The sequence below is a fragment of the Fundulus heteroclitus genome, chromosome 9 (genome assembly GCF_011125445.2).
Source record: "Fundulus heteroclitus isolate FHET01 chromosome 9, MU-UCD_Fhet_4.1, whole genome shotgun sequence".
NCBI lineage: Eukaryota > Metazoa > Chordata > Actinopteri > Cyprinodontiformes > Fundulidae > Fundulus > Fundulus heteroclitus.
This window is the reverse complement of record NC_046369.1, coordinates 14,733,599-14,749,408: the sequence shown is the minus strand read 5'-3', so window position 1 is coordinate 14,749,408 and position 15,810 is coordinate 14,733,599. Positions and strand designations below refer to the sequence as shown.

The following is a 15,810-nucleotide window of genomic DNA, read 5'->3' as shown; positions in this document are numbered from 1 at the left end:
TAGCAAATGGATGTTTATGTGCCCTTTCTATCCAATCTGACTGAGTCTGAGCTTGGCTGCTTCTCAGATCAAGAAAGTGCCAAAACTTTAGTCTGTAGATGTGCAACGCTGGCGAAGATATAACTCACAAGGCAACTGATTCAACAAGATATTAACTTAGAGGCCATCCATACTAATACACATCACTGTTTTTCTTAGTGTATTATTATTTGTATTAGTGGAAGATTTTGTAACCCATGTTTAATTTCCTCCTCACTTATACACTTATACACTTCTGTTGTGTTTTTGAATCATATAAAATCCCTAAGAAATACATTGAATTTGCTGGTTGTGACATGACAAAATGTCAAAAGTTCAAGTTATTAACATTCTTGTAAGGTAGACTGTAAAAATATCACACTCAACTATTGTTTGTGATGTAGCTTACAGTTCCACATAAGCCTGTACTTGGAAATATCTGCAGTGTCTTTGGATGTAATGTTGTTGGAAAACACCACTTGCTGTAGACTGGATCAAGTGATTCCTGGCGCAGCGAGGCATTTTTGAATATACAACTATTTACGCCTAAAATGTATATTGAAAATACTTTCAATACGAAATACCGACAATCAAGCAACAGCAATATGACATTGCTTCAGTCATCAGCTTTGAATACGAATAGCAATGTCTACAAAAAGCAACAAAAAAAGATAGACGCCTCAGAAGAAGTTATTTTTAGGGTTAAAAGGTTTGGAGAGGATGCACGTCTACACGGCTGAGTTTACCATCCATCCTTTGATAGAGCCATAAAACCTTTGTATACATATTCAGTTACACACACTGTACACCCATCGTTACTAATTAGTAGCGACAAACTTTGGGGTAAGGACACGTTGCGACTCTTCCTTCAATAAAAAAAGCCACAGTGAAGAGGTTTGATGGGTTCCCATGCTCACTGAACATCTGCCTTTTCCACAATAAGACAGATTATATGCAGCACTCAACCCCACTTCTCCCCTTTCCTCCAAATTTAGCAGCACAAGCTAGTGTCTCTAGGTCTCTCGCTTCTTTCCTGTGCGATGATGCTATCAGGGTTTCAGATGCTTTTTCGGCAGCTGCAGGCTGCACGCAGTACTCTTACACACACACACACACACACACACACACACACACACAGTAAAGAAGGAGGTGGAAGCGGTAAACAACCGTTGAGGCCGTGGTTTTGAAGGTAGGCCTATGTGGTTGATGATGGGAAACGTTCGTTACAGTAGTATAGAAGACCTGAAGCCACGGCATAGGAAGGCAGAACATAGGAGAGACAAAAAAGCATTAGAAATACAATGAAAGGCGAAGCAAGAGGAGTAGAAATGTAAAAGGGAAAGCTTTAATCTTACCACATATTTCATTTTGTGGTTTTGGATCTGAAACGGAGCACCATTTTGTTTTCCTTCAACTTTTCTCGTCTGAATAATTCAAATCATTGGAAAAAAACAATTATTTTACAAATGGAAGTCTTTTAAAATTTTTTTGTTTGACCTAATTCATGTTGGAAACCAACCACAACAAGCTAAGAAAAGTGATAACATGAAATGTTTAATTGGGGAACAGCAAACGGTGGATACAAAACCATACGGCTACTGGAACTGATTACCAATTTAGCCTTGCTGGTTGGTCCAACAGATTGTTTTACCTGGCAAAGTAACGAAATTATTGTCTTTATGTAGTTGTATTCTAACACATATTTGTCTCATAAGTTCATCAGATGGGACAGGTCAGCGTTGACAAAAAAGAGAAGACAGGGAAGTTACGGCTCAATACTTATGTTGAGGAGGCCATGTGTGACCTTTAAGGTGGCACAGTTCAGGCACATGGTTTTTAGCAGGCAACCTCCAGAGGATGTGCCTCGTGTGAGTTCACATGAGTTCATGGGAGGTGACAAAGAGAACATCAGAAAAGTGACAAGCAACTTAGGGTAGAGTTTTTTTAGCAAAGTTTTGTGACGCCAGAAGAAAAAAAATCAGAAGAACTGGAGAAAAATAGGTGTAATTATGGCAAAAAAAGATGAACATTTTGGTTAAAGAACAGAGGTTCACACTGGTCTTATCGTATGCTGGAGGCTTGATGAGTAGATGAGCTGCAGGGTGAGGAGATTGCACCTCTGGAGTGGGGCTCCATCCCGAACGATCAGCTGTTTAACTACAATGAAACGTAAGGGAAGGTAAGAACAAGCAAGACAGAAACAACAACAACAAAAAACAGCGTAGCTGGTATTCTTTATTTTCATCATCTGCCAATTTGGGAGCAGATGTTCGACCTGCTTTGCATTATGCTCCATCTTTTTGTTACTCTACCTTCCCTGCTCACACATACTGTACACAGTGTGTGTGAGCCCTGAAGTGCAGCATTCTAATGTAACATTTGGAATTTTTTTTAATTTCTTTAGCATTTCACTTCAAGAGGCTTTAAGGTAGCCTTGAACGTCCGTCTTACAACATCCAAATGTTTCCAGTTGTGTCTTGAATAAATTTGCCTTTCTTCTTAACAATGTCTGCTGATTTCTTGACGAGTAGCATTGCATTTATAAAACTGAGATGCAGGATCTATAAATATTATGTTGGTTTCAAAGTCCTTGTTCTTGATTTTTTTTTTTTTGTTGGACAGATTAGTATAGCCTTTAAGGGCTTGATATACCTCGCCGTGCCCATGTATGTGAGCTGCTTGATCCTTGCGATCAAACCCCGCGCTCCTATTTATTCTGTTTGTAGCTCAGCTGAACAACCACGCACCTCTCTGGGATCTACACTTTTCACTGCAGCCTTTAAGGCCTGGATAATGTGCTGTTGCCATTCATTTTGGCGGCACCCTCTGACTGGGAGTGTCGTTGTCCCTCCCGGCATGTACAGCCAAACGTGTTCACAGAAATCTCGGCTGCACGTGGATCTCTGTGGAGACCTCTCGCTGACCCCAGTGGGTGGGTACAGATGACGAAATGTACGTTACTGTGACATCTTATTTTTCTTATGTTGCTCAGACTTTGATAAATTAGGCCTGATTGCAGGTTTTGGGCAAAAGCTTGGATAACAATCACAGGAAGTGACCAGATAAATTACATTACATTAAAAATGAGCAAATGGATGCATATTTCCATTTTTAATGACATATACTACTCTGGGGTATAAATTATATACAAACGAACTGCAGCAAAAACTACTCCCCTCCTAGATCAAACTAATTTGGGGATGACAGTATCATACTGGATAGGTTCACAAATAATAATAAAAATAATAATAATTTGTTTTGATTTCATATTATGGATGCTGTCTCTTTAAAGCTTAAGAAATAATATTTGTTCATGAAGCAACATATGCTGCTTGACAAAATAAATAAATAAATAAACAAATAGCAAGACAATTGGACAGTTGACTTGGAAGTAAACTCTATACAATTTTTTTTTGTTTTATTTAAAATTGATAAAAAACAAAATTTTTATAATGGTACACAATGGTTTTAATCCTGTTCTGTTTGAACAAAATTGTCACTTTTTTTTTCTGCAACCAATGCTTTTTCGTGAGAACAAAACTCCTGAATATGTTTCATACCAAGCTCTGACCTCAATAGAGGAATCTGCAATCCTTCCTCCGCCACTAAGAGCTCAGTGTTTTCAGGTGCTTGAATCCCTTTAGTTTTACTCTGGAGGGGATTTAAAAGACATGAATATGGATATGATGATGAACTCGATGATGACGGTGGTTTGGTCTCTCTTCAGATAAGCGCTAATCGCATTTGGAGACTGTAACCGTGGAGCAAGATGTAAAATTGGCCAGCAGCATTATCTGGATGGGGGGGGATGCAGTATGAGCGAAGGTGCTTTTTTTGTGTATGTGGAAGTGTGCACATTGAGGTGAATGAATTATTTACCCCTAAAAGGTAGCAGATCTTCGTGGCAATGGGTGGGGTGGAGGATGTTATCGGAGCACAGATAATCCCAAACTAGGGATTGATCTTTTTGACTTCTTCCTCATCATTTCTTTCCTCTTTCCCCCTCCTACTTCTTTTCATCCTGCTGCTTGGTCTCATCCTCCAATCATCTGTGTTTTTCTTCTTTTCGACTTTTTCTTTCAACTGCATTGCTCTGCGCAAACGAGGTAGCTGAATGAGGGGTTATAATTAGCCCAGATAGTCTTATTCATATTCAAATTATATATCTAATCTCACCAAGGATTTCTAACAAGGAATAAGGATTGGATTGCTCATTTCCATCAGAAGATTTGATAGGTCACATTCCCAAGAACAGAGTACACCAAATCTCTTTTGGTATGTTAAATTCAGCACTGTCCTCTTACATATGACTATTTTCATTTGCATAAATACCGCCCCATACATGACACCTAAAGCATCTGTTTCCAAACTTTTCCTTTCAGACAATGCAATTGACAGAGACTTGTAACCTGTGAGATGGTGGGTGGACATTGTGAAACACTGCACAACACTGCATAAACGTAGGTCAAGTTAGATAACGAGAACACAAACAGCAATTACTGTCATTTTACAAATGCTTGCTAAATTTTATTTGCTGTCTTGAAATCGTCCCAAGACCCATGGCTTTGTTCTCCATGACCCTATTGTGTTCCTGGCCCAGCACTTGCTAGCACTTCTCTCCATGTTTTTTTATTTATTTAATTTTTTTAGATAACAATCTGAATAATTTGGTCACCATTGGTTTTCCGCCCCCTTTAGAGCTGCAAGTCTTTTGGGATATGTCTTAAACCGCTTTGCACATCTAGAGCCTCATGAATTTGCTGACGTTTCTTGGCACTACATATTTCTTTAATAGGGAGCAAATCATCTTAAGCTCAAACACATTGGATGGACAGAGCATGCAAACAGCAATTCCCAAGTTTCACGACATATGTTATGATTCTGGCCTGTCTGTTTGCATGCATCCGTGCATCTCCTGCTTCACACTCATTTAATGTCTTCCAAGGCACACACAATCAATTTCTTCACTCTCACCTGCTTCTCCAGCTTTGTAGGCCTGCTGCTGAATGACAGTGCCAGATTATTGAAAGCCTTTGCCTGTAGATGTGCAGCGCTTTTTGACAGCCTGCCTTGTTATGAACCCCGACTAGGTCTTCTGGATTTCCTTGTCTTACCTTGTCCTCATCTGATTTCTGAACCATGACCTTGATTCTTCCCATTGACCATCGGCTTTTGGCTAACCCTTGGATTTGGTTGGCATACCCAGCCTTTACATGCATGACCCACGCCTGTCTTACTGATCCTGATCAAGCTTCTGAGATTCAGCCTGATGGTTCCACAGAGTTTAAAGCTAGCTCCCTCTATATACGAGCCACAGCCTGTTGTGACGTCATCTTGCTCTCCACTATTGCTGGCTGGATTCTCAACGGACGGAAAGAATCACTTAACAGCACCGTGTCCCAGCCTGGCATCTGAAAAGGTTACCAGCTTTATTTTAGAGTTTCCTCACATTCCCTGAGTTCTCAGCAGCCACTAACCTGTCTTCTGTTCCAGCAGTGGTTCTTCTCCGTGTCTCTGGGAGTTTCCTGTTTTCCACAAGTGTCTCCTTTAAAACAAACAAAGAATGGTTCGTTCGGGGTAATTTTTCAGATTTCGTTTTCTGTTTGAATGTGTTTCACCCCCTTCATGTTAGCAGTGTCCCTTACAAGGTTTGACACAAACTCCAAACAGTTTATGCTTTTTGACAACACCAACTTTCTTCTTGTCATTCTTCAATAAAGGCCAGATTTAGAGTGCATGACTAATTGATGCCCTATCAACAGATTCTACTACCTGTGCTGCAGATCTTTGTAGCTCCTCCAGAGTAAGTATTGGTGTTCTGGCTGTTTTTCTCTCCCCCAAAGTTAAAGCTTTATTTATCTGGAATTTAAGGGAAAGGCCATCATGTAAGCATAGAGTAAGAATTATAGAGTAAGAGTAAGAGTAAAACTCGATAGTGGGCTCTGACCTTAACCTCATTGCTTTTGCTACACAGCAAAACAGATGAAACATAAATAAATATGTGTTGCAAATGGGTTTAATTAAAATTGTACAAGTATACCACCATTAACTAATGTCATGTTCCAAAAACCATCAGAATGTTTTTTTTTACTTCAAACAATTTATCATTTATTTATTAGATTTTTTTTTTTTTTAAGAATATATTTCTTTAATTCAGGACAGGCCTGACTCTTTGCAAAGGCAGGGGTTGTGTCACAAGGAAGCAGTGAAGCATGGTTGACTTGTATGTATAAAAAAGAAAAGAAAAAAAACAGCCCTGCTCCACTCACCTCAGGGCGTGTGGCGCATCCATGCCCTACATGCTCACCCAAGCATAAGCTGATGTAGCCTCTCCCTTGCTGGCTCACAGTTTGCCATTTATCTCAGCTAAATGATGTGCTGCAAGAAAATTCAATGTTTTGGGACTGTGGAGAACATATACATGAACATTTTTTTTGACATGTGCAGTTGACATTCGTTGCGTTTCACATTTAGAGTTTTATCAGTTTGCTTGTTCACAAACCAAAAAGGAAGAAAACATCTGTTTTATGCAGTGCAAAAATATTTATACCCATTGGACTTATATTTATCCCACATATTGGCCCATTATAGGAAGAATGGATGATTTTTCCAGAAATTCGGGTAAGAAATGTCCAATTCCATTTTGAATAATTGCGCATGCATTATTCTTATATCTTACCCGCTCATCTGCACATCAGGGGGATCACGTGAAAGAATCTCCCAAATACATTCTGGTCTCATTTCTGTCATCTAAGGCCTTCCTCTTCCTCTCCTAAAGTTGTAAGCTAGTTTGCTTCTTGGCGACTCTCAGCCATTTTCAAAGTATAAAGTTAGAGCAGTAGAGCTACAACGACTGACTGAAACCGAAGCTAACTGGATACATTAACACAGCCAGCAAGAGGAAACTAGCAAGGAATGTGCACGCACATTGATGTTACATGTCACAATGATTGACATGTGGAACAACAATAGATAAGATAATCCCTGGAACTGAAAGCTGAAAAAAGATTGGCCATTATACCTTTTTTAATATACTGCATGATTATGAAGTGTAGGTATTCAGAAAAAGGATAACAATGGCATGTGAACACAAGACATTTTTCTTGAACAGCTTAATTTTCTAGTTGCTTTAACTATTTTAAGATTCAAAAATGATGCAATAGTTTTGAAAGTATTTCAACGTCTAGGGAGTTCTAGAGTGCCTTAGCCCTAGCAAAGGAAACCCACACACTCTATTAAAGGAGCATAGCGGAAATTCCAGGATTTTTGCAGACACCTGCCCCCTCTGGTGACAAGTTAAAATGACACCAGTGTTATTCACATGCATGAAATATTGAAGTTTGCCAGTGTTCTCTCGCTAATGCATCAATTATGACGGAGACTCAACAAAGTAGCCAGGTGAAGGAGCGCACGCAGCACGTCACACCCATGTGCAAGCCCAGAGGATTCAGCCCGAATCACTCTCTCATAAACTGACTAATCCAGTCAATAATGTAGAGGCAACTGCGGTAAACAGAGGATAATTCATTTTACACGTTAGGCAATTGTAAGAACATTTATGGGGAAAAAATTATATTTAATTATATTAATTATATTCATATCCAAAACTTGCATTAGGCACCTTTTGAGAATGTGTAATGATGATATTCTGGTCCAGAATTTATTTTTTTAAATCTCTTGAATGAGAAATTGCTCCATTAAAGCAGGGAATTTGTCTCATCACATTTGTCTCATCACAAATTTAATCTATGCTAACACATAGTGATAAAGATTCTTGATTCTTGATCAATCAGTCAGAATCTAGAATTGGTCATTTTGCTTTATTGACTCTGTCCTGTCATCAGTAGGTCAGACACTGAAAAATCTGAACTTTTTCCCATTTATTAAATGCATCAAAACCAAGAAAATTTTTAGTGTCTGTTAAATGTCTATTAAAACAAGTCAACACACTAAATCATTTGCCTATGTGAACAGACTACAGGTTTATTCCTAATCAGAACTGTGTTGTTGTTTTTTCGTATGCTGACCAGCTAAAATTAGGAAAAGCATTTCTAATGAGGCTGCCGCAGTAAGGGAATGTATGTTGCCAGGACATTAGGTGAATCAACAGAATATTAAGCGATACTGTTCTGTTTACTGACCTACCTTAACACTACTCATGGTCAATCAAACCAACTGAATTGAGCGGACATCTAATTTCAATACTCTCGTCTTACATTTTCCCATCATCCAATCCAACACATGGATCAAACTGCACCCGAGCATAATTATGTATTCATTTGTTTGAATTAAGGTCTTTCTGTCTGAAAAACAACAATGATATGTCCTAACTGACAGAAGCCACCTTATACCATGTCTGATGCCAGTTTAAATCTGCCCAGTGATTGACAGCAATGACATTTCATGGTTGGAAGACATTCTTTCTGAGTGCTCTGTCTCAAGCTTGACCTGTCACTGTATCCCTACCCTATAAAGTGTTTAGCTATGCCTCTTGATCTTTCATGTGGGTCCTTGATGTTAGACATTTGTTATTTACTCCAATTTTCTCACTGTCCATCTCTGGAAATAGGTGGGCGTGACAGCTGTGCACAATGTGTGCAGTGTCCTCCGGCAGGACCCTGTAAATTTCATTGCCCGCCACATTCCTATTCATGTACTGACTAGAATTGAAAAGCATTACAGCTATGTCTACATAGATTATGTAGACAGTTAAACAACAAAGTTGGAAGCTGGAAAAAATTTACTGTACAAAGATGCTGATGATACTATATGTAAATTCCTTTATAGAAACATACACTATCGCCAAAAAGTTTGAGGTCATTTAGAAATGTCTTTATATTTTTATCAAAAAGCACAATTTTATTCAATGAAAATAACATTAAATCAACCAGAAATGCAGTGTACACATTGTCAATGTGGCATTTTGTTTATAATGGACTGGCCAGCACGGTCACCAGATGTCAACCATATTGAGCTGTTGTGGGAGGGGCTTGACTGTTTGGTTTCTAAAAAGTGCCCATGAAACCCATGCTTCAGTAAGCAAGGGGTGAAATTCCCTCAGATTACCTCAACAAATTGACAGCTGCAATGTCAAATTGACTATATATTTTTTTACATTTGCTAACTAATTTGATTAGTAAAGTCTGACTTTTCGCGGAAAAAACATGACATTTTTTGGGTGACCCCAAACTTTGAGTGGTAGTGTAGATGTGGCTAACTTACTCACCATCTGCACTATGTGAGATACAGATATAAACTTCATGAGATCTGTAGTTTGATTTAAACTTTGATATGGAAACAAATTTTTTTCCTAAATATTGCAAGTGGTATTTCTACACTGTACGAACACATTTGTGTGATGATGTTGGGTAACCTAAATGCTAACCATCTTGAAACACTGAGGGTATAGTTTTTCTTCCTTTAAAATGATTTTACCTCTGTTTCTGCTGCTTATTGATGCATAAAACATGAGTAATTGATGCTGGCATTTTCACGTGATTTCTTTACTGTATGGTTGATCAATCCAAACATTTCATTTATTCTGAAACTGTAAGCCTGTGACAGAAGTCAGGAAAAGGATGCTAAATCACGTAAACTAGATTAGACCAACTAATTATATAGACATCTGTTTTAGTGAAGATTTACCTTGTGAGGGGTTGTTTGTAAATTAATCAGGCTCAAATGTTAATACATTTCTATTGGTTATAAATTTGACAGCAGTCAGCAGCCCCTCCCCCCAACTGTCCCCACACACCACTTTTTACATTCGTACATTTTACCTTCTTGAAAAGGTTGCTTTTGTGAGTGCACATCCAAAGTCAATGATACTTTTCAAATAAACATCCAAAAATGTCTGCTGTTTTTTACTTACAAAAAAGTAAAAAAACATCAGAAATATCATAGCACTGTTGTTTTTGTGCAATTTCTCAAAAGTCAGACTTTATACAGAAACCTCTCTGTAAGTCATATTTGAGGCTTCCTGATTAAAAAAAAAGTTTGGATTCACTTGGCTTGTCAGATCTCCTGAACATAAATCAAAGGATAATTGGACACTGCCAATTATTTTTATGCACCACGTGTTATGAGGAAGAAGCTGATTGCTCTCCTGTCCCTCCTGTGAAAGAGCATAAATCAATACCCATACTTTTTGGTCATTAATGTGTGCTTGAATGGCAACACAAGTCAAACCTTACAAAGAAAAATATTCATATCAATTACCAGAAGAACCTCCGAGTACAGTTTGATTTTATATCAGAAAGAATTTTTTTTTTTTGCAGAGCACAAACAACTGCAGCTGTTGCCAACATCAAGTGCAGTGAAAACAAAATAACATGGATTTGCCATAACATTTCAAAAGTGAATCAGTAATACTTCAACAGCGAGGGTGACAAGTATACATTTAGTTACGGATGATGATGTCAAACTATCACTCAGTGTTAGTGGCTAAATCTCAACACTAGTCAAAAGCCAAAAATAAGCAAGCAGCTTTATCCCCACTGACCCTATCTGTTACTTATGTTGTTATAACATTAAATAAAATGTTAAGAAATGTAAAGTTCTTTTAGTTATGCATCCTTTGTTTAATTTTGCCAGTAAGTAATACTAATTCACACAGAATTGTCTCTTGAAAATTCTGCTCACTTGAGATTAAAAGACATCTGTGTTGCACACAAGTTTAATTCTGTGTGCGTGTACACAAACATAAAAATTATGTGAAAAACAAAAAGCGATGTGCAGTGAATTTTAGCTGAGTTTGGTGTTTTATCTCTTTTTTATGTTCTTTTTTTCATCACACATCTGAGCTGTGTCTGGGTCCTGCAGAAGAATTAATGGAGTGTGTCTTTTTCAAGCTTTGGGAGGCGACTCCCTGCTGTTAATGCAGTGAGAGAGGAGCAGAGGAGCAGCCAGACGAGCAGAGACAGCCGCCACCTCACACTGGGTGATGACTGAACTAACTCCATCTTGCACACTAATAATACAGCATCAGCGGCCCTTGGTGCTGAGCTTGCAGACCAGTGATATCTCTAACTCTATTTTGTGTTTAAGATCATAAATTCCTTATCAAAAGTATGAAAGTGTCATTTCTCTTCACCCTTTGCTGAGCTTTACTCAGCCTGCACTCCAGATCTTTTTTTTTAAATAACTGTTTTAAAATACTAGTTTTGCAGAGACAGAGATCAGTTTTAGATATTTGAATGCATACATAGGTTTTATTTATCTGTTATTTCTATGTACTACAAAGATAGTGCATGTCTTCTTGCCCTGCATTGTGAGTAATTCTCTGTACAATTATGAACAAAAGTCATAGAACGATTTAAGCACATTGTCGCACTAATAGCTTTTTTTTATTCCGATTTATCATTTCAATATTTTTGGGAACCATGCAACAGAAATGGTCCAGAAATAACTATATATATATATATATATATATATATATATATATATATATATATATATATATATATATATATATATATATGAAAGATATACAAAATTAAAGATATTGCAAACCATAACAACTTGTATGAAACTTGTATGCCTTTTAAATTCTTCATATAACTTATTTTTAAGTTCTATGAACTTTTAAGTTGTGATTTACAACTTCCTGTTTCCCAGGGGTGTAGAGATGACATAAGACAGAGACCCATTTCTCTTAGCCACTGGCTTGATGAGGACCATGCACAGTAAGAAGGGTCTCTGTTGGAAAACAGCAGCAAAGACAGGCATGGTATGGTCACCATGTCACCATATTGCCAAATGGATGCTTTTTACTGTGGCTTTCACAAAATTATACACACCTGGTAAACTACCAGGTTTTTGTGATGTAAAAAGATCGTGACTGTGATAAATAATTTTAAAACGTTCTCCACATGTGCCATGTATCTTACACAATCTTTCGACATCTTGACTTTGCAATGTTTGTCCCCTTTACTTTGCATGACTCTTAGTAAGAGTCTCTTACTACGTCAAAGACACTCAATATATATATATTACAATCAGGCAGTCTTGAGGACAGCTCAGGGGTCCAATCATGTAGTGACAGTGTACCATAATGTTCCAAATAGCCATTAAGTGGAGTGCTTCGTTGCTTGCCAAAGTCGTACCCACCCATTTTAACAGATTTTTGAGCACATTGTACCACATAAAATCAGTCAGTAAGCACAACGATAATCATAAATAAGGTGCACCAGATCATAAGGCGTACCATCAATTTATGAGAATATTTAAAGATTTTAAGTGTGCCTTATTGTCCGAAAACATACGGTGGGTATTTTGAGAATTCTGTTTTAGTGAGGCTTCAAAAAAATTAAATCTGAAAAAGCACAAAATGTGTAAGAAGTTAAAATCTGTACTTTCTAAAGAGACATGTCAGTTCCGTCAGGCCACTGCTTCAAAAGAGAGCAAGTCTTAAGCAGGTAACAGGAAGGCTGAACATCACTGTTTTATTCTTTAGCCCTTTGATCTTGGGTTGTGTCTGTCATAAAACCTACTTGATTTGGAAACTTTTGCAGCATTTTGGAAGGTAAGGGTATCCATTCTCCTGGTAATGCACACCCAGACTGATGTCTGCAGTAATGGTGATCATGCTAATTGTGAAAATTGCAAATGAGAAGTTATAGGGTAGCTTAAAATATCAGTTTCTAAGCAATTTGTCACATGCACACACGCACGCACGCAGGCAGACACACACAGTGTGGCGTTGCCTATGTTCCCAATACAAAAAAAAAATTATTCACAGTTTATAAAAACAACATTTATGTTCTGTTCTTTTATACTGCAGCGTCATAGTTATCCAAGAAAAATGTAATAGGCTAAAATCAATATTTGGAGGTTGAAGCGTTACCAAAAATTGAGAACAAATAGGCCACACAATTCAAAATGGTGCACATTTACTTTTCACGCTACTGTAAGTCATAGAAATAATAAAGCTTGCTTAGTTAATGTGTAGTGCATAGCTTGTTTGCTTAGTTGGAAGTGAGTTAGAAGTCTTTTTATTTAAAAATAAAGATTCTGGCATAATATTCAGCTAGAAAATGATAATAAATGCATAAAATATAGCTATATAGCAATCCATACTTTTATTTAGTTTATATTGACTGTTAGTGGATCTATGACAGCACTTCAAACATTATGACTGAGAATGGTCAATAGCGAGAAACTAGAAAGACATCTTAGCTATAGGCAAGGACTTGTTACAGCTTTATTGAAACATCAAATAAAATGCTTCACATTCTGAGGTTGGCTTTGGCCACAAAAATGTATGGACTATTTTTGTAAGGTCTGCTTTACATTCAAGCTGAGAGTGTGCCCAGTTTTTTTTTTCTTCACATGTTTAATTAAGGTCACAGCAGTTCCTCTTCAAAGATTTCCATTAGAGTCAACAGTTTCAAGTGTTGGAAGTGAGTGGAGAAAAAAAAAAACCTGCCAACACATGAAGTTTCTATCAAAGCAGGCAGATAAGCTACAGCTTGACATCTCAGAGGAGATCACTGAATGAATTAGAAAGAAGTGCATTCCATGAAAACTTGCAATCTTAATTCCTAACTAGTTCACTCAACCCCCATCTCAAAGGCAAAAAGAAAAAAGAAAAAAAAAAGAAGCAGAGAACAAGATTCATTTACCGGGAAACCTAAACAATTAATTAGGAATTTTGCTCATCCAAGCCTGAGCCAGAGTGCAGCAGTTGGAAGCCTTCAACTCCCCGTGGAGAGCAATCCAGGGATCCTTTTGGATATGAGCCCTCACTAAAATTGTATAAAGGAAAGAAAATGTTGCTTTGAGGTGAAGAGGCCCTTGCTTACTTCCTGTTGTTGCCTGTTTGTGGGCAGGCGTGCATGGTATTAACTCGGGCAGACAGTGCTAATTAAAGCTGGCTTCTCGAGCTAGAAGAGCAGAAAGATTTAATACAAATGTGCTCATACTTAGAACTAACCCTTCACTGTTCCCTCTTGCACACAGGCAACCACACAAAGCGCCCACAACTTCTGTGACATGCACGGTTTGTTGCATTACACTCATGCTGGAGCGCAAGATGAAAGCATTAGAACCTCTGTAATGAATTGAACATCTAGGACACTGCTCATTATAGATATATTTGTGTACGCAGGGATTGGGCAGTGTATTATTTCTGAGCCCGCGTATTCCGCTGCAAGCCAGTAGAATCATAGAGATGTCATAATGTGCCCAGAAAATCTGTTTAGCAGTTAATCTGGATGTTTTAAATGGCTCCCGCTGTCTCCGTGTTCTTTCATGGCTGTTGGAGGGTAAAATAACTATATCATGTGTTATTTAAGTTGTGAGGTGATGGAACAATGTTATATCTTTGTGTTTTAAGGTGAAGGAAAAAAAACACAAAGTGTCTTCAGTATTAACACAATATAGAGGACATTAATAGTTTTGTCACAGATTTAAATATTTCCTTCAGATTTTTTGTCATCCTTTTGCAGACTAAGATTACTGTAAGCGTGAATGCTTAAACCAGCTGCTAATGAAGCAAATAAACGCTGGCATGAAGCCCGAACAAATATGTTAGTAACAAATCAAACAAATCAGCCATACTCAACAAATCCCTCATAACTCAATGTTCCCTTCGCTATCGCCTCCCAGCCGCTAAACTCCAATCTACCTCAGGGTGAAAATTGCACAGTAGCTCGGCTGCCTAAGGATTCAGTTGATTAACACTTCCTGGAGTTTAGGGCCATGCTTAACCAGCTCCTTTGTGCTCCCAAGCACTTGTCGCTTTTGTCATCAGTACGCCTCACTTCCCCTTCACTGGGAAAGGAACAGCAAAGACAACAGAAAGCTCCCTGTCCTTCTCAAAGCCACAATTACAATCATGTTAACCCACTATTGTTTCCTACTTTCCTCTATTGAGGTTCCTCAAGAGTAGTAAACTGAAGGCCTCTTTGTCGTAAGCCTTTCAACATGTTTAGAGCCCATTTGCCCTTTTCTGCTAGGGTGTTGCCTTTAACTACGATGGTCTTAGCATCCTCCTGTGATGAACTAGATTATTTTCACATGGTTCTGAATGACATCTTTTTGCTTTTAATGTGACTTCATCATTGATTTAACTGTTCAAACTGGATGTTCCCCCCCACCTAAATCAACAACTGTACCCAAAAACGCTTATTTTATTTAATGTTTCATCAGTCCAGTTCAGATTATGCAAATGGTTGATAAGATTCTTGAAAGTTTCTTGAGCTAATTTCGAATAATTAAATTTATCAAATTTTAAAAATGTTTACTGTTTAAATATGGTTTTCACATAAATTGGCTGTAAGTTATTAAGAGTTCACCCTGACATTTGCTCAGTAAATAATAATATTGAACATTTAATGATATGAGCTCCTTGTAACTATAAATACAATGACTACAGAAAGAGAAAAGGACGAACAAATTTTTTTTTGAAACGAGATGTAAAAACAGGAAGCAATGATGGCAGTCTACTGTTTAAAGTCAATGTGTCCAAAAACAGAAAAAGCTCGATCTCCTTGTTTTTTGGACAACTCCAACCAGATAGGTGGCTGATCTAAGGACCCCCGATGGAAGATGAGGCTCGAGTAAACCAGAGGTAAAGAGGGGCAAGAACATTTAAGAATTTATAAGCCAACATTAAGATATTAGAATAAATTCTGTGATGCACAGGAAGCAAATAAAGGGAGGACAAGACACATGAGATGTGCTCATGTCTGTGTGTATTAATTAATGTGCATTGTAATACTTGAGACAAGGTGAGATAAAGGCATGTATTACAGTATTCTTTGAAGTCATGCCTTGACAAAACTGCTTGAA

At 37.8% G+C, this 15,810-nt stretch overlaps 1 long non-coding RNA gene across 1 annotated transcript in view; it reads left to right on the top strand.

Moving 5' to 3' along the window:
* The window catches only part of LOC118564148, a 38,097-nt gene extending 26,997 nt beyond the window's left edge, over nt 1-11,100 (top strand). Inside the window, exon 3 of the long non-coding RNA XR_004931672.1 lies at nt 10,869-11,100. This is a non-coding gene — a long non-coding RNA (uncharacterized LOC118564148). The remainder of the gene's footprint in view (nt 1-10,868) is intronic.
* The last annotated feature ends 4,710 nt before the right edge of the window (nt 11,101-15,810 follow it).